At 46.6% G+C, this 19,799-nt stretch overlaps 1 protein-coding gene across 2 annotated transcripts in view; it reads left to right on the top strand.

Moving 5' to 3' along the window:
- The first annotated feature begins 5,931 nt into the window (after positions 1-5,931).
- Positions 5,932-19,799, top strand: part of FRMD6 (FERM domain containing 6) — an 802,352-nt gene continuing 788,484 nt past the window's right edge. For both annotated transcript variants that reach the window (XM_069208645.1, XM_069208646.1), the window contains exon 1: positions 5,932-6,228. The gene's annotated coding sequence lies outside the window, so the exon portion shown is untranslated. The remainder of the gene's footprint in view (positions 6,229-19,799) is intronic.

Genomic DNA, 19,799 nt, shown 5'->3' with positions numbered 1-19,799 from the left:
TCAAATGGCAGTCTGAACTTTCCTCCCGGATGTCAGTTCCTGACTAGAACTAGATCACCACTGCAGATGTCATGTCACTGGGCATGCCTCTTCTTCGACATGCGCTAATTTTGGACACTGCGTCTACGTAATGCATACGCCACTTTATTTTGCATCATAGAGGGTTATTCAATATGGGAGATGGTGTCTCCCACTATTTGGTTCACGCACAGGGTGCTGGGTGACACTTTAGTGGTCATATGGGGGTGAGTTGATACTCACGCAGGAAGGCGTACAGAGCACACTCCATGTTTGGTTATTGGCCACGGCAATCCTCACAACTTTATTTAGTGTCCTCATAAAATTTTCAGCTTCCCCATTGACTTGCGTGCAAGGGGTGGTCATTTTACAGTGACGAACACCCCTGGAAGCTAGATAGTCAGCAAAGTCCTGGCTTGAGAAGGGCGGACCATTGTCAGTCCTGATCGGATGTAGTAATGCATGAGTGGCCATGACTTTCTCTAAGCAAGGTACAGTTTGGGCTGTTGTGATTGAGTACAGAATTTCCTCTTTGGGATACTTTGAAAAGTCATCAATGATCATCAGCATGTGACGACCATCCGGTAGGCTCCAGAAGTCTGCACTTGCCCGGTACCACCGGACAGATGGGCTGGACTCTGTGATGATGGGTGCTGGGGGTTCAGCTGGGCTAACCGCTTGGCACATGGTGCAATGTCGTTCAACATGGTAATCTAGCTCCAGGAACCATACCTTGCACCAGAGTTTTGCTTTTGGTTTTACTATTTCTTGGGTAGGAAGAGTGGGCTAGATCCACTACTTGTTGCTGTAGTGAAGTAGGAATTACCAGTCAAAAACCCCGCATTAGGCAACCATCCGGGGAAATTGCAAGTTCTTGCCTGACATGATGTAGTGAGGGCAGGGTCAGGCGCACTTCTTCTGACCGATGAGACACATTGTGCATCAGTGTGTGGCAGGTTGCTAAGGTGATGGATGAAATTGCCAGTCGAAGAAACTTGACTGCTGGGTAGCCGCTTTGATGTCATCCAGGGAGATGGACAGGGGCCATGACCACTCCAACACCATTCTTACATACTCCTCCACGTCTTTAGTGTCAGCCTCCTCATGGATAGTGGCTGGTCGAGCTTGCCGGGACAAGTAATCACCAGTATTTTGGGATCCAGGTCAATATACCAATGAGAATCTGTACTCTTGAAGCTGAAGGATCCACTTCTCGATTCTGGGAGGTGGCTTGGAGTATGATCCATTGTACAATGGTATGACTGGTTTGTGGTCTGTCTGAATGGTTGGCCATACAAGTAGAGATGAAAATGGCAACAGCCCCAGTGGATGGTGATCCCTGCCTTTTCAATATGCGAATATCTCTGTTCTGTCCATCAACGCTCAACTTGCATATGCTACTGGGGCTCCCTCACCATTGTTTCTCTTCTGAGATAGAACTGCCCCAAGGCCAGTAGGGCTGGCCTCTACAGAGAGTTCCAATCCCTTGCTTGGATCAAAGTAGACTAATGTAATGTGTGTTGAAAGGGCATTCTTCTTTGCTTGGAATGCCTCGTCTTGGGTGGGTCCCCATTACCAACCTGCAATGGTCTTGGTTAACTCTCGAAGTGGTTCTGTAAGGGAGGTCAGATTCTGGAGGGATCTCCCACAGTATGTGACCATCCCCAAGAAGCTTCGGACTCCAGAGACAGTGGTAGGGGATGATTGAATGTCCCTGACTTCATCTGGATTAGGCATGACCTCATTCTCTGAGAATCTGTACCCTAAGAAGGCAATTTCTTTTTGGAGAAATTCACACATCTCGCGGCAGAGAGTGAGTCCATTGTCATGTAGCTGTCTGAAGGTAGCTCTCAGCCTCTCTAGATGTTCCTCGGTCATTGGAGAGTGCACTAAAATGTCATCACTGACATTGATTACGCCTTCTAGCCCTACCAGCACTCCTCAAATGTTATCAAAACTTCTGCTGCACTTGAAACTCCAAAACTAAGACAGTTGTACCTTCTTAAAGCGACATTGGTGGAGAATGTAATAATGGCTCTTGACTCCGGAGCCAACAGCAGTTGATGATACCCTGCACGTTGTCCATTTTGGAGAACCATTGCGATCCACTCACCTCTGCAACAATGTCATCCACTGTGGGTGTCAGGTGTCGTTTGCATTGGATGGCGATGTTAGAAATGTGCATTACTACACAGATTCTGACCTCGTCTGGCTGTGTGGTTTTGTGAGTAACCATGATTGGGGAAACCCAAAAAGTTGGGCTGTCCCTTCATTAGATGATGTCTGCCTGCTCCAATTTTCTCAACTCTTTCTCCACCTTGAGACGCAGATGGAATGCCACGTGGCCATAATTCAATGCAACCGGCTGGATGGATTCATCTACGTGGAGGTGTATGAGTCTGTCTTTTAGACATCCAATGCCTTCAATCAGCTGCGAGAATTCAGACACCAACTCATCCACACTCCCTAGGTGGACAGTGAAAGAAAAGGACAATAGGTTGAGCCTTTCCACTGTTCTACAGCTCAGCAGCACCCTGATCCTGTCTTGGTAACATACACCTTGGCCCTTTGCTGACTGCAATTCATGTAATATTTTGGTTGTGAACACCCCGGGCAGAGGGAGTGGTGTTGACGACCCAAATGCATAAGTTTGAATGGGGGTGGGATACAATGTGGGTCGAACTGGCAGAGTCTGTAACATGGACTGTGTTAATATTTTTATTGATGCCCCCATATCGATGAGGTCTGAAATCTGATGGCCTGCAAGGGAAATGGTGCACCTTGAAGAGCGTCGTCTAGGATGCCCTCCAGGCTGCATGGCATGAATGACATGTACCACACCTTTCCCATCATCGTCATCATCCATGTCTCCTTCAGCCCCAGGAGTGATGGCGGTTTGTGCAACGTTGACTGACTTGGCTTTTTGAGTCTTTTGGGATGCAGAAGAATTGAAAACTTTTGCACAGAGATTTGGTTTGTTATAGTTGGTGCACCGCTTCCCTTGTGCAGGGCATGACCATTGATGAGGACAGGGTCCTACACATCTGTAGCATGTTCGGGTCGGTTTGGGGCATGCCTTTTTTTCTCTGTGCCTGTGGTTGTCACTTGATTGACTGGTTCAAATTTTATTTGTCACTGCAAGGCTACTTCCATGTGCACGGTGTGCACTTTTGACAGTTCTTCTGATCTTCCCATGGTGAGTATGTCCACTATGGACATGCCCGGTACCTACAGGATGTTTTCTCTCAGTTTCACTGAGTGCCATCCTTGTATTAAATGGGCACGGAATTCATTGTCAGCATTAGGCAAAGTGCACATACTTGTAAGTTATTTGAGCCATGCATAAAAAGTGTCCACTGATTTGTTGGGAAGCTGCCTGGCTTGGTGGAGAAGGAACTGTTCATAGTAGTGGTTTGCAGGTGGTTCAAAGTGCGCAGTGAGGGCCCTCTCTAGGGTCTGATTGGTGAACGGTGGACCTTCCTCTGTTACAGATTTCCCTAGCTTGTGAATTGTAGCACCCCCTAGATGTAGGACCATAGGGTGTCTTCTATCATTGTCCAACACCACCGCAGTGAAACAGTTCTCCAGACACTTTACCCATTCTTTCCATCTGTCCGCTTGTGCCAAAGGGGGACAATCCACAAGGGTTCTAGAGCAGGGATGGAAGCCATGGGAGATCAGTCTAGGTACCACAAGTGTGAATAAGTATCTGCCTGAGGTGCTGGATGTGTGGCAGTACTAGGATTTGCATGTTCTGACTACTAGGGAGTCGTGGGGTGGTTGTTCTCAATGAAGGCTGTATGCTTTACCCAGGTGACTGGAACTAACTTTGAGTATTCATGTAGCTGCAAACCCGAGGCAGAGTGTTCCCCAGTGATTTGTCCTGGTGCGATGACAATTAACTGATCTACTGTTATGGATTTATCTATGTAGGTGCTGATAAAAACACTATCCCCCTCTCTTCTTATTATATTATTTATTTTGAATGAAAGAAAACTCCTTTGAGTGGTGACTGAAACAGCTGGTGTGGATGGGCTCACTGTGCGGTGACTACTCGGTGATTATGTGGTTAACATGGCCCTCTCAGCTTGGGCAGTGAGCTGCTAACAGGTGGGGAATCGTAGGTGCTGTCTGGGTGGTGTGCCGGAGACAACATGCGCTCATTCAAACGTTGGTGGAGCCACCACCCGCAGGAAGGCAACACACCTGTGTAGTTCAACCGCCAATAGCAACACGTCTTCAGACATCTTCATCAGCAGCAGACCAACATGCCTGGAGGCACGAGCAGCTGCGTCTGCTACTGGGGAGGAACGCTGAGAGGCACATGATGCACCTGGTGAGCTTGGCCGGGTCTGGGGCACGACACGGAAAGCTTATGTTGGTCCATTCTGCAGGAGGAGGGCTGGAGTAGTATGGCGAGTGTGTACTGGATGTAGGGATCCCGGTGTGGGGTACTGCTGCCGCCATCTTCGCCATTTTGTTGTGTTCAACAGTGTAGCCTATGGTTTGAATGCAGCTGTGATGAAGCACACACACATTAGTATGCTGGCTAACTGACTACGAGGATACTTCCCAGGGCCTCTTTAATAACACACCCCTTACGTCATGGCAGGTACCGTTAATGCCTGGCTCGAGGGGTATAAACAGTATCCCCCTGTGGCTGTTGAGGAGGTTGGGATGATCCATCTCAACATAACCCTGCTCTCTCATTTTTTTGTTTGGAAACCAACCTTGCTGTTGTAAAGTGAACAGAAGAACAGGAAAATGAGAATGACACATTAATCTGGAAGTGTGAGACAAATGTTACTACTAAATGTAAATGATTGATGGGATTGATGTGTTTGACCTGACCCTTAGTCATTGTGGTGAAGTAAAGGTTATTATGGAGGAGACATATATGGTGCGGCTGGGGATTTGTGGCAATTATGTTACCACTGTGCATGCCTCCATTAGAGAACAACCACCAGACAAAAGGGAGTTGCAAAATGTGGGCCATTGAGGAAATGTGTACAACTTCACCAACAAACAGAAGTCTTTGGGAGGGGAAGGAGCTCTCCGGAGTCATTGAAAGACAGTCAGACTCTACATCTCACGGAAAGAGGCCTGATTCTCATACAAAGGCAGGCTGAGTGATCCATGGCGTTAATGCAGTCATTGTGACCTCACAACCTATCCTTCTTCTGTCACAGAGAACCCATGTGCCCACCATCTCAAGGGACGACTGGTGGGCCTGCTACAAACAATGAAGTGTGTCCCACCTGCATCATTACAGGATACTCTGCAGGCAGTTGCTATGAAATGGCCACTAAAGTTCAACTCGGCGCATAATGGTGAAAAGACAGACAGTACCTCTAGTCTAGTTCAACCAGACAGCATTTAAAAAGGCGGTTTTCCCTCGAATTGAAAGTTATTTTTACTAATCGATAAATCTTGGTGGTGGGCACGAGACCAGTGTTTACAGATCTGCCTTAGTTCAGAATTCCCTTCCCAGCGGCCTGGTGAGGGAACCACATTCCTTGCACACGAGTACAGCCTGTCCCTCTTTACCTCTTTCAGCAGACATGTCGGATCTTGTCTCGTGCTGTCTGTGACCGCCTTGAAAGATTCAAATAATGTAACACAATTCACGTGCATTTACGTGCAACGTGGCTTGTAAATTCAAACACCGACACTTGCTTGCTGTCACTGATTGTAACTGAGTGTGTCCTTTTAAAACGCAATTAGGATGATTGGTGAAACATGCCTAACAAGAGGGTAGCTGGCCTGGGAAAAAAGTTCTGAGCGCGACATTATTAAGGTAGATTCTCCCGCACCTCTCTGAGGCAGGTGAAGACACGCCGCGGCAGGTTGGGAAATTCTCAGAACTGGCATGTCTGGCGTGTAGTGCACTTGCTAATACTTACCGGGCACTGGAGGTTGTGGAACTATTTGCAACATTCTAAGGACATTTGGGATTATTTCTGCGTCACAGACCCCCTGAAGAAACACCACACACGCCCCTCCACCCCAGGGCAGAGTGCTGAAAGTTCGCCGACTATTCCTTAGCATCGATGAACGAAGGTTAGATGACATTAGATATAAGACTGGAAGGGAATCTACGTCAGGACTCCCTCCTTCGCTCTCCACGGCATTCCAGCATGGAGCACAGCAATGGTGTGTTATGGACTCATACCCACACTTTCTGATGTGTTGGGCGCTCTTCTGCGAAAGGTAGGAACGTAATTATACTGTTTTTTTTAGAACCTACCCAAAGAAACTCTCGTAGCATCCTGTCGAGTGCCTGCTGTTCAAAAGAGTAATGCTTTACCGCTGGCTTTGTACTAACTTGTACCACGCGAACAGCACAGCTGCACCCTAGTTCGAACAGAAATAAGCACACACTTCCCAATTTAAATCAGCCCGTCCCTAACTCAGTGCTTAATTTGTGCTTGTTGTTTCCGGTGCTGAGCACCGGCACTTATTTTTGAGGGCAGGGGCTTATTCTTCTGTCTCGAGCATTTGATGCGAGCAGGAGACTCATATGGGAAAGACGAAGAAGGGAAAAACGAAAACGCATCGCAAAGGGAGAAAGTAGAAAGCTGCAAGAGTGAGCTGAAGGGGCAACGAGTGGCTTTATATGGATTGAAGAGTCCCGAGATGGTTTCAGGATTACGCCGCCTCAGTATTCTGTGTTCCCACATTTAAATGCAGCAGCCGCGTGTTTAAGAGGAGGGCTTTGGGCACCGGCACGTTTTTATTTACAAATTAAGCACTGCCCTAACTCTCTGAAAAGGATTTGCACTCCGATCACCTAAAGCAGAGGCTTACACTACACTTTCTGCGCTTTACAATGTGTATCACAGATTTACATACAGTGCACTCCACCCTTTACGCTAATTCTTTTGCCATGCGATTTTTACTTCATCAAAGGCAGTGGAATAAAAGTGTTTTACTGGAAAGTAAATAAAACAGCACAGTCACTCTTTGGAGGAACCCGTCTTAGGCTCCATGTAATATTTTGTCACACTCACTGAATGCCCCCACCGCTCTGGTGACTTTCCGAGCTCTGTACTTTGCCGTGACAGGTTGTGGTGTGAGGGGAAAGTGCACAAAGGTCGCAGGATTTCACGGAGAGCAGGGCTCCATGTGTGGGGGGAGAGAATTCCAAAAACGACATTAAATACCACTTTACACATCAAAGCAACCGCAGCAGGAAAGGGGAATGCGAAAACGCAGTGAATTTGCCAAGTAAACTGTCAACTGTATGTGAGGGACTGATGTCACAACAAATGGGCCTAGCTCCTGACTGAGGAGGCGGCAACGCTCCCCCGACAACACACACCAAGGAGAAATGAACACGCACTGCAAATAACAAGAGCAGTCGGAAGGGATGGGGTTAGTGGACTATTAAGGTGTGATTTTCTAAAAATCATTCATGAAACCAGAGAGATGGAGTTCATTACTCTGGCCTTTCACGGCTCTGCCCGCAGCACTGATAAGAATCTCGCACTTACTAATGACGTCCAGTGGACCCCAGCGCGCGCATCCTTGGAATGCCAGAGCTCCAGACCAGGCACCTTTTTGTGAGAAAACTACATGCAAAGAAGCAGAGCGACTGCAATAAAATCTTTTTCAGAGTCCCCCATTGCCCTGGGCAGACTACCCATCTCCTTTCTTGGCTATAATGCTTAATTTGTAAGAAAGTTTAAGTGCAGTGGGCCAAATGGTTTTCCTATAAGCCTGCTCAGTGCCAATACCAGGACTGCCTAATTTGTATTCCACCTCATGCCTTTTTCGATCACCACCCTGCCCTTCCGGCCTCTGTAGTTTCTTTTGCTTTCTCCATTGTCATTGCTTTGCTGTCTTTCTCTTCCTTCTCCCTTTTTTGGCTTTGCTTACCAGACAGAATAAGCTGTCTGGATGCAAAAGACCTGTTGTGAGCTTACCAAGAATTTAGGGTGTACTCTCATATATAAATCACGTAATGATAGGAATAGAATTATAATATAAATATATATACACCCATATACATATATATATATATATATATATATATATATATATATATATACACACACACAAATATATATATCTATATCTATATATATATATATATATAGCTATATATAAATGTATACAATATGGTCAGAAATGTTTGGTCGGCGCACTCCACTGCCAGGTGACGAAGAAGACCAATCTCGAAAATATTGTAAAGCAAAGAATTTCACTGCACTCCATGAAATCCAGAATTAATGTGTATTTATTGCAAGCAACAACCACCTATGCGTTTCGACTCTCAAGGAGTCTTGTGTATATATATATGTATATATATATATATATATTGTGTGATCTAGAATAAACCACTGTGTTTTGCATCTTCTCCCCTGTGAGCACCACAATTCTTTGTTTTTGGACTTTGAAGATTGTAGGCTAGTCTGCTTTTCGAGCCATTGCGTACCTCCCCCAAGAGGTCTGCAGTGTTCAGAGCTTTTTTGTATATACATATATAAAAATGAACTATTGGTATTTCACCAGTAGTAATATATATATATATATATATATATCAAACCAAGGACCTTTCAGGGTTAGAGTGACGCATAAATTATGCAAAAAACAAAGGAGAACTCTGGGAAGTTCCCAATTTTAGGTGGAGAGCTGCTCTAGTGAGGAGCACCCTGCAATACCAGCAACACTCTAAATTTGCTCACCTCAAATGTCTGCTTATCTAGCTAAGTTTTTAAGCATAGGATTAGCACAGTGCTATCCTCGCTGAGCTAGATAGTGACAAAGTCTTTTGCCATTTGTACAGCAAAATCTTTAAGCATAGGATTGACATAGTGTCATCCTCACCGAGCTGTAAAATGACAAAAGCCATTTACCACTCCAGGCACAGTATTACAGCTTTGGACTGGTCAAATACCGTCCAAGCCAACCTGGAATGAGTAAAGCAACCCCTGACACGTGTTTCGCTCTCATTAGAGCTCTTCAGAGGGGTATAGCTTTGTCCAGACACAAGGGAGCACCCAGTATAAGTCAAACCAAGGCCCTTTCAGGGTTAGAGCGACGCATAAATTATGCAAAAAACAAAGGAGAACTCTGGGAAGTTCCCAATTTTAGGTGGAGAGCTGCTCTAGTAAGGAGCACCCTGCAACACCAGCGACACTCTAAATTTGCTCACCTCAAATGTCTGCTTATCTAACAAAGTTTTTAAGCATAGGATTAGCACTGTCACTATCTAGCTCGGCGAGGATAGCACTAAGTCTTTTGCCATTTGTACAGCAAAATCTTTAAGCATAGGATTGACATAGTGTCATCCTCAGGTCAGGCCCTGCGGCCAACTCCCTTCGGCCATGCGCAGCAAGGGTTGGATTAAAGTAAGGTAATTGAATATTACTTAATGTTAAAAAAAAAAAAAAATAATCACAAAAAAACCACAAAGGTTACAGGGACATATTAGGAAAAATAATTAAAAAACACTGGAAATTCACTAAAAGCAAAGGATAGAGGTCATCGTAGTTAGGTTCAGATTTAACACACACAAAACCGTATAGTTGTACTTATCTGAAGAAAATATAACACGTGCTCTAAGGTAGCTATAACTTGCACCTTCGCCATCCATGCACCACTACTTACTCCACATATTATATCAGTAATGACATATTCTATGACTTCATTTACAATATAACTGCAACATTTTCAAACATATTATTGATGAGCAAACTGTGCATGGCAGGGGCATGAGTTAGAGTTACCTTAGAGCACTAGTGTCTTCAGATAAGAATAATTATAACTGTTGAATTTCTATGGTTTTGTGCATGCAAATGTGAGCCAAACTGTAACTTCCTTCTAACCTTTGTTTTTTTAGTAAATATAGTTCCGGCCTACTTTCCATATGAAAAGCATTTTTTGTTTGCCTGTAACTTTGGCGCTGTTTGACGCATCCTCACAAAATTTTCAAAAATTAATTTGCCACTCACTTCAGCTGCTGTCCGGAAAAGTTTCAGGCTGATTTGTCAAGCGGGGGGCAAGAAAAAGGGGGGGTCCCAAAACACATTTTCCCAGTGCAGTTTCCTATAGGGATTTTAGGCATAACTACAGCATGATCTGCTTAACGGAATTAAACCAAATTTAGCAGAAAGCTAGATCTTGGTCCAGAAAGATCTCTTTTTGTTATGTGGTGCAAATCTGTTCAGTAGTTGTGGAGTTAGTAAAGAAAAAAGATTTATGTATATCTAGGGATGCGGATCCTTAACATAACCACCTTTGGGGGGAGGGGGGTGTGGATTCTAAGTCAAAAGCAAGGACCTGATTGGCTGGCTGCGGCCTGAGAGGAAAGTGGCAGTCACCATTTTGGTCATTGGCTGGGGCTGTTGGGTGGGAGGGGGAAATGAAAAGTGACATAATGGGTTAGGGTACAAGTATCCTGACCCCATAGGACAGATAGAGGGGTCTCTGAGGGACCCTTCAAGGGCATGAAATTGCCCCCACATTTGTTTGGGGGGGGCACATGAGGATCGACTGCTGCACTCAGCAGGACTCCCCAGTGTAACTTGGTGATGGATCAGTGGATTCAAAACAAAATGAAAATAAACAACACCCACTTACTCAGTAAACTCCTGCTGCGCATGGCCAAAGGCCATGAGCAGCATCGGGTTGGGTGCATGTGGGGGGTTGGCTACAGGGCCTGGCCATGGGCCAGGCCCTTTTTTCAACCCCCTGCCATATAGAACCATCGGCCTTGTGGCCTGGAATTGGGTGTATGTGGCCAGGCCCTGTGGCCAACCAAAACGTGCACGGCCTTGGGCCACACTCAGCAGCGGTTGGATCAACGTATGGCAATTAAATATTACTTTCCATTAAAAAAAACATAGACATTTGAAGAAACTATAACTTGTGCCATAAAGTAACTTTATGCTGAGTTTCCATGGTTTTGTGTGTGTAAAACATCCATGTAACCTTTGTTTTTTCAGTGATATATATATATGTATCCATTTTACTAACAGTGGTGTACATGTTCATACCGTCACACAGTGGTTAATTTGTGCAAGTGGGGGGCACTGGCACTCATTCTTGGGGACCAAGAATATTTTCAGATTTGAAGAGTAATGGTGCATGCAACAGTCATGGCAAGGTTTGTGTGTGTGTGTATACATATATATATATATATATATATATATATATATGGTTGCCACTAGGTAGTTATAGTTAGGACCTAGTTTCTATTTAAAAAGCATTTTTTTACTTGTCTATATCTTTGACGAATCTTCCCGAAAATTTCCCCCAAAATTGGCCAGTGACGTCAGCTGCCGTTTGGAAAGTTTCGGGGTTACCCGTCCGGGAGGACCAAGAGAAAAGGGGGGGGCCCGATTTGCAGTGGATCTGCAGATCTGGTAAAAATAAAAAAAAATACTGAAGCGTGGGCTCCCGTGCCTCATCTTCTTTAAGCCCTGGGGTGGGCCAAGTCGAGGGGGCATTCTTTTATTGGCTTACGGGGAGGCTGCTTGGCACCCCACGCAACCTTGGGACCGCCACCTCCCGGGGCTTTCATAGTATTCAGTCCTGGGATGTCACCCCTAGGGCTAAAAAGCATTTTTAAAATGTTTTTTCCTGTGCTTTGTATTTTTAAGCCCCTTGGTGGGTCTAGTCCTGGGGGCATTCTTTTATTAGAGTGCAGGGGCTGCCTGACCCCCCCGCAGTCCCAGGGACTGCCACGTCCCCAGGGCGAAGCAGAAAATATGTGCAGGGGGCCACACAGCCACCCGCACCCTGGGGACCACCACCCCCCAGGGCTAAATTAATTATTGGTGTGGGGCAGGCCCGTCAGCCTCCCCCGCAACCCTGGAAACCCCAAGCCATGGGGACCACCACCTCCCTGGGGCTATCAATTTATACAGTGCGGGGGCGCAGCCTCCCCCCTTGAGCCCCAGGGACCTCCACCCCCCCAAGGGTACAATAAAAAGGCGAAGTGGTCTGTTTTGGACCCCCAAGCCCTGGGGACCAACACCTCCCTGGGGCAAAGGTCATTGGAAGGGGGCCACATAGCCCCCTTCAGATAGCCACAGATGGCCCTAGGGACCGCCACCCCCCAGGGCTGTCTCCTGCTATGTCCTGGGGAGCCCATCCCTGGACATAGCTGTCTGCTTTTGGTTGGTGAGAGATGACAGCTCCCACCAAGCAAAAGTGAACAAAGTCAAGCATTTTAATCTGTCTTCCCTGCATGCATATTCGTGTGCAAGGCAGACAGATGAAAACATTGCTCCATCAAGCAGGGAGCTGCAATTAGAAACAGCTCCTTGTTGGGGGAGCAATGACTGCTCCCATAGGACGTGGGGAGCTGGCTAGGAACGGGGGGTCTTGAAACTCTCTTTCTCCTCTAACCCATAATGGGACGGAAAAGGCAGAGTGATTGCAATGGTGTCAGAAATGGGGTTTCTGGTTGTCTGGGGTACGCACCTAAGCCAGGCAGAACCCACCCACTCTAGTCAGGGTGAGGGAGTTAAACACCTAAGATAACCCCTGCTCATCTACTTGGTAGCTTGGTAGCTTGGCACGATCAGTCAGGCTTATCCCAGAGGCAATGTGTAAAGCGACTCCACAACACACGTGATGTGATAAGTTCACCACAAAGGAAACACATCAACTGTATTGCATAACATATCATTAGACCAAACACAACATGTATCAGTAATACCCTACTACATAAGCAGTTGTCAGGCTGTCATTATCACCAAGAAGGCACATCAGAATAAGCATTATGTCAGAGATACCAAGATATCATCATAAATGTACATAAAGTGAAACATTACCCTCAGGCCCATGCCACAATAAACATGTTGTCATGACATTATCATGAATGCACCATCTTGACTGCACATATCAGCCAAAATATCACCAGAAGGTCAAGACATTATCCTGAATGCACCATCACCAATATTATACAAAAGGCAGTAACCTCAACCCCAGAGATGAAATGCAGAAGCTCTTATGCTCCTAGTGAGGGATACACAGAAATAATGGTGGCGGGGCCGGAGACATCCGTGAGGATCGCCACCCCAGCCTGATGCCTATGCAGCCAAAAAGAAAAGGTTTGCTACGGGGAGGGGGAGGTTGGGAAAAGTGACTGGGCCGGCATGGGACCTCTTTCGAAGTTCTCCTCCCGTCTCAGTCAGCCGTTTTCCACTGCTGCAAGCAACCCCTACCTCAAGGCTGTTCTCTTCCCCGCAGTCCAGGTCCTCCGGGAAGGGAAGCGCTGTGAGAGGAGGGAGGGGTAGCTTCAGCCAGCCCCCTCTCCCTCTGTCGTAGGAAACCACACGTCTCCAGTAGCCGCACGCCAGGTGGGGTGAGCCTCCTGGCCCGGGACCCCACCAATCCCAAAGTTAGGTCCTCCGGTCCCTGGACTGAAGAAGACTCCGGCTGGGGAATCTCCTCCCTCCGACCTGACCGGCCAGCGTCCTTTTCCTGATGGCCACTGCCTGCCCGACAGCCCTCCTGGGGTCGCACGGGTTGCAGTGGTGATTTCTCCACAGCAGGGTCCTGCCTGTGCTCCAGGGGCACTCCTCACTGTGCTCCTGTTCCCCGAGGGCACCAACTACAGTGTGCTAACTCGCGCTAGCTATCCCGCCTTCGTGGGGGCAGGGCACAACTACCAAAGCCTGGAGCGCATTGCTTGGGAGAAGATGCCCATAAAGTGCTTCTCCCGTGCAGAAAAGCACTGTTCACATGCTGGGCTCCCTGGAGGCACTCAAGGGGACACAAAGATAGGCAGCAGCAAATAAGAAGAACAGCACCCTTGAGGGAGGTAGGGGCGATCTCTTCAACCAGTCCAGCAAACCTAGTCCAGCCCTAGCCTAGGGGAGCAGCTGGTCCACAGAGAAACAAGCAGAAAACAATCCTGATGAGCCCTTTGTGCCACCTAGCAGAAGCCAGGCAGCAGGACAACAAGCAGAAGGGCAGTCCAGATGAGTCCTTTGTACTATCCAGTAGCCTCTCTGGCAGAGGTCCAGTCCAAGTTCCAAAAGTGCTCTAAAATGTGGGGGGAAAGCCCCCTGTACTTATACTTATTTTGTGCAGTCTCTACAAAACGGGGAGAAGGGGATCCAACCAGTTCTAGTTGGTTCTAGGAGTGTTCCCTCTCTCCTTCACCACAGGCTCCAGACATCAGTGGGGGGTAAACAAGCCCTTTGCGTGAGGCCAGGGCACAGCTTTTACAAATACAGGTGTGTCCTGCCTCTCCCTCTCTCAGCCTAGGAAAACCATTTAACACGCAGATGCACCTCTCTGACACCTCTGGCTGTCTGAAAGATATGCACAAAGCCCAGCTGTCACTCTTCCCCAGATGTGGATTGGAGTCAAGCTGCAAAACACTAGAGTCATAAACACAAAGAAAGGCCCACTTTCTAGAAGTGGCATTTCTATAAGGTGTAGGAGGCTGGACTGGTTTGTAGTGGTACCAAGGGGTACTTACACTCTGCACCAGGTCCAGTTATCCCTTATTAGTGTAGAAGAGGTGTCTAGCAGCTTAGGCTGATAGAAAAGGGTAGCTTAGCAGAGCAGCTTAGGCTGAACTAGGAGACTTTTAAAGCTCCTAATACAGTATACCACTGGTGTCATATGCACAATATCATAAGAAAACACAATACACAGATATACTAAAAATAAAGGTACTTTATTTTTATGACAATATGCCAAAAGTATCTCAGTGAGTACCCTCAGTATGAGGATAGCAAATATACACAAGATATATGTACACAATACCAAAAATATGCAGTAATAGCAATAGAAAGCAATGCAAGCAATGTATAGTCACAATAGATTGCAATGAGAGCACATAGGTATTGGGGCAACACAAACCATATACTCCAAAAGTGGAATGCGAATCACGAATGGACCCCAAACCTATGTGAGCTTATAGAGGGTCGCTGGGACTGTAAGAAAACAGTGAGGGTTAGAAACATAGCCCACCCCAAGACCCTGAAAAGTGGGTGCAAAGTGCACCTAAGTTCCCCAGAGAGCACAGAAGTCGTGATAGGGGAATTCTGCAAGGAAGACCAACACCAGCAATGCAACAACAATGGATTTCCAGATGAGAGAATGTGTGGAACAAGGGGACCAAGTCCAAGAGTCACACTCAAGTCGTGAGTGGGCAGATGCCCAGGAAATGCCAGCTGAGGGTGCAAAGAAGCTACCACCGGATGGTAGAAGCTGTTGATTCTGCAAGAACGAAGAGGACTAGGAACTTACACTTTGGAGGATGGATGTCCCACGTCGTGAAGAAGCTTGCAGAGGTGTTTCCGTGCAGAAAGACTGCAAACAAGCCTTGCTAGCTGCAAGGGTCGCGGTTAGGGTTTTTGGATGCTGCTGTGGCCCAGGTGGGACCAGGATGTTGGCAATTGTGTGAGGAGACAGAGGGGGCACCCACCAAGACAAGGAGCCCGCTCAGAAGCAAGCAGCACCCGCAGAAGTGCCAGAACAGGCACTATGAAGAAGAGTGAACCGGAGCTCACCCGAAGTCACAAAGGAAGGTCCCACGACGCCGGAGGACAACTCAGGAGGTCGTGCACTGCAGGTTAGAGTGTCGGGGACCCAGGCTTGCAATTCTGGAAGAGTGCACAGGAGCCGGAGCAGCTGCAAATCACGCAGTACCCAGCAATGCAGACTGGCGTGGGGAGGCAAGGACTTACCTCCACCAAACTTGGACTGAAGAGTCACTGGACTGTGGGAGTCACTTGGACAGAGTTGCTGAGTTCCAGGGACCACGCTCGTCGTGCTGAGAGGGGACCCAGAGGACCGGTGATGCAGTCTTTTGGTGCCTGTGGTTGCAGGGGGAAGATTCCATCGACCCACGGGAGATTTCTTCGGAGCTTCTAGTGCAGAGAGGAGGCAGACTACCCCCACAGCATGCACCACCAGGAAAGCAGTCGAGTAGGCGGCTGGATCAGCGATACAAGGTTGCAGTAGTCGTCTTTGCTACTTTGTTGCAGTTTTGCAGGCGTCCAGAGCAGTCAGCGGTCGATTCCTTGGCAGAAGGTGAAGAGAGAGATGCAGAGGAACTCTGATGAGCTCTTGCATTCGTTATCTAAAGAATTCCCCAAAGCAGAGACCCTAAATAGTCAGAAAAGGAGGTTTGGCTACTTAGGAAGGAGGATAGGCTAGCAACACAGGTAAGAGCCGATCAGAAGGAGTCTCTGACGTCACCTGCTGGCCCTGGCCACTCAGAGCAGTCCAGTGTGCCAGCAGTACCTCTGTTTCCAAGATGGCAGAGGTCTGGAGCACACTGGAGGAGCTCTGGGCACCTCTGGGCACTGAGGTGCAGGTCAGGGGAGTGGTCACTCCCCTTTCCTTTGTCCAGTTTCACGCCAGAGCAGAGCTGGGGGATCCCTGAACCGGTGTAGACTGGCTTATGCAGAGATGGGCACCATCTGTGCCCATCAAAGCATTTCAAGAGGCTGGGGGAGGCTACTCCTCCCCAGCCCTGACACCTTTTTCCAAAGGGAGAGGGTGTAACACCCTCTCTCTGAGGAAGTCCTTTGTTCTGCCTTCCTGGGCCAAGCCTAGCTGGACCCCAGGAGGGCAGAAACCTGTCTGAGGGGTTGGCAGCAGCAGCAGCTGCAGTGAACCCCAGGGAAAGGTAGTTTGACAGTACCCGGGTCTGTGCTAGAGACTCAGGGGATCATGGAATTGTCTCCCCAATGCCAGAATAGCATTGGGGAGACAATTCCATGATCCTAGACATGTTATATGGCCATGTTCGGAGTTACCATTGTGACGCTATACATATGTCGTGACATATGTATAGTGCACGCGTGTAATGGTGTCCCCGCACTCACAAAGTCTGGGGAATTTGCCCTGAAGAATGTGGGGGCACCTTGTCTAGTGCCAGGGTGCCCACACACTAAGTAACTTAGCACCCAACCTTTACCAGGTAAAGGTTAGACATATAGGTGACTTATAAGTTACTTAAGGGCAGTGGTAAATGGCTGTGAAATAACGTGTACGTTATTTCACTCAGGCTGCAGTGGCAGGCCTGTGTAAGAATTGCCAGAGCTCCCTATGGGTGGCAAAAGAAATGCTGCAGCGCATAGGGATCTCCTGGAACCCCAATACCCTGGGTACCTCAGTACCATATACTAGGGAATTATAAGGGTGTTCCAGTATGCCAATGTAAATATGTGAAATTGGTCACTAGCCTGTTAGTGACAATTTGGAAAGAAATGAGAGAGCATAACCACTGAGGTTCTGGTTAGCAGAGCCTCAGTGAGACAGTTAGTCATCACACAGGGAATACATACAGGGCACACATATGAGCACTGGGGCCCTGGCTGGCAGGGTCCCAGTGACACATACAACTAAAACAACATATATACAGTGAAAATATGGGGGTAACATGCCAGGCAAGATGGTACTTTCCTACATAAGGGCAATAAAAAATCCACCTTCACCAGTAAACAGCAGTTCTCACTACCATTACAATCATACCAAACACTGAAAAAAGTAAGAGGAGGAAGGCAAAAAGTTTGGGGAATGACCATGTAAAAAGGGCCAGGTCCAACAAGTGGTCTCTCCATGCAATGGGTTCAGAGAACAAGGACTCACCCTTGGCATAATGGCTAAAGTTACGGACCCTCACACTGAAAGTTGAGGGGCCTAGTCTAGGTGTGTCTATGGTCATGTTCATGCTTTCATTTGTTTTCAATCTTGAAAAGTTTAAGGTTCATAATGGAAGGTGATCTCACTATTTTTAATTGACAAATACATCTTTGGTTTTCAATTTGTCAAGAATTATCTCATTCTAAGTATATAATTTACAAAAGCCTAAAAACTGTATATTTCTCTCCCTCTCAGTCTCTTTGTCTCTCTCTCTCTCTCTCTCTCTCTCTCTCTCTCTCTCTCTCTCAATTTCTCTTTTTCAATCTCTTTCACCCACTCTCCTCCTTACGCACCCACTCACAGACCCACTTAGGAACTCAGGCACCCACTCACAGACCCATTCAGACCCTTGTGCACCCGCCCCACTCAGACCCTCACACATCCACTCGCAGACCCAATCAGACTCTCATACACCCACTCACAGACTCACTGAATTCCTCATGCACCCACTCACAGACCCACTCAGAAAGTGACGCACCCACTAAGACTCTGATGGACCCTCTCTCACACCCAGACAGACACTCTCACACCCACTCTCTCCCCCAGAGACACCCTCTCTCACCTATTCTCACCCCTATTCTCACACTCAGAGAGACAAGCCGCGGCCATCTCCCGCCGCGCACGGCCAAAGCGTGGGGTTGGGTGGTTAGGGGTGTTGACCCCAGGCTGGATTAACTACAATTTGTGCCCTAAGGTAACTATAACTTGTGCCCTCGCCATGCACTGATAATTACTGCACAAGTTACAGCACTCATAATATCTTTGATAACATCATTGACAATATCACTGTAACATCTGCAGTAAAATATTGATCAGATAATTGTGCATGGTGGGGGCACGAGTTATAGTTAACTCAGGGCACCAGTTGTAGTTACTTGAGAGAACTCTAACTATAACTGGTGAATTTCTATGGGTTGGTACATTTAAAATGTGAGCCTAACTATAACGTCCCTGTAACCTTTGTTTTTTTAAGTGAATTTCTATGGTATTTTTAATTCTATTTCCTAACTGTAACGTCCCTGTAACCATTGTTTTTTTCGATATATGTACATATATATATATATATTTCTTACATTTCTATTATTACTAATATTAATAATTTTGATGTATTTTATTTTCATTTATTGTTCATTTTTGGTTTTTGAATTGTATATTTTGGTTTTAATTGTATTTGTCATTTTTGAAAGTATTAATTCTTTACTTTAAATAGCTGTTATAATGCTATACCATTAAAAGGGAACACAGAGTTACAACCTTTGTTAAATATCAGAAAAACGTGCAATTCTATCTGTACATAGAAGCAATCATTTTACAGCACGCGAAGGACTTGAGACACAGATACTAGGCACTGAAATACGGCGACGCACTGCTGTACTCATCTTGAGGTATTTCAATCATACGCACACATTATTAGCTGTCAAAACAGAATTTCGTGCTCAATAAAAGAACTACAAGTCAGCCACTTACGGCTATGATGTTTTGCTGCATATTTATTAGTCTGATAAAAAGTGAAAAAGTGATTGCTAGATATCTTGAAATAATTTACACCTTAAGAAGTTGCATTTTATGTAAGATCTTACTAGTGGATCTGTGCATATATTAACTTGGTGTGCATAGTATTTTGCAGCTGTGTACAGTGGACTAGAAAGCTTCACTGTAAAAGCGGTACATTGATTGTGAGGTTGATTGACGTGTCAGTTGTGAATCCAAGAGCATTCTTTGCTCTCTAACGCATTTTGGGTGATTGACGTTTTCATCCATTTCTGACGTGTTTTGAACTCACACGACCTTTATTTACCATGGGAGAATCTCCCTCCATCATCATATAGCCCTAGAGGGCATTCCAAACAAACGTCATGCAATTAATGGGGAAGAAATATTGATTACCAGGGTGAGGCCATGAACTGGATCACTACAGTACCCTTGTCACACCGGTGCTACACACCAGTGTAACAAAATGTATTTGATGCAACATAGATACATTTTAAATGAGGATGGGGATTTTCCCCCTAAAGATGAGGACACACACACTTTAACTTCAGCTTCCTACACAAAATAGAAGATTTGCTTGAAGAATAGGGGACGCCCCGTGCCCCCTTACGTTCAGAAAGTTGACAACTGAACAAGATGGCTTAACACAGGAAGCAAAATAATCG

Source organism: Pleurodeles waltl, chromosome 9 (assembly GCF_031143425.1).
Source record: "Pleurodeles waltl isolate 20211129_DDA chromosome 9, aPleWal1.hap1.20221129, whole genome shotgun sequence".
NCBI lineage: Eukaryota > Metazoa > Chordata > Amphibia > Caudata > Salamandridae > Pleurodeles > Pleurodeles waltl.
The sequence above is the reverse complement of the archived record's forward strand: the minus strand, read 5'-3'. Positions and strand labels throughout refer to the sequence as shown.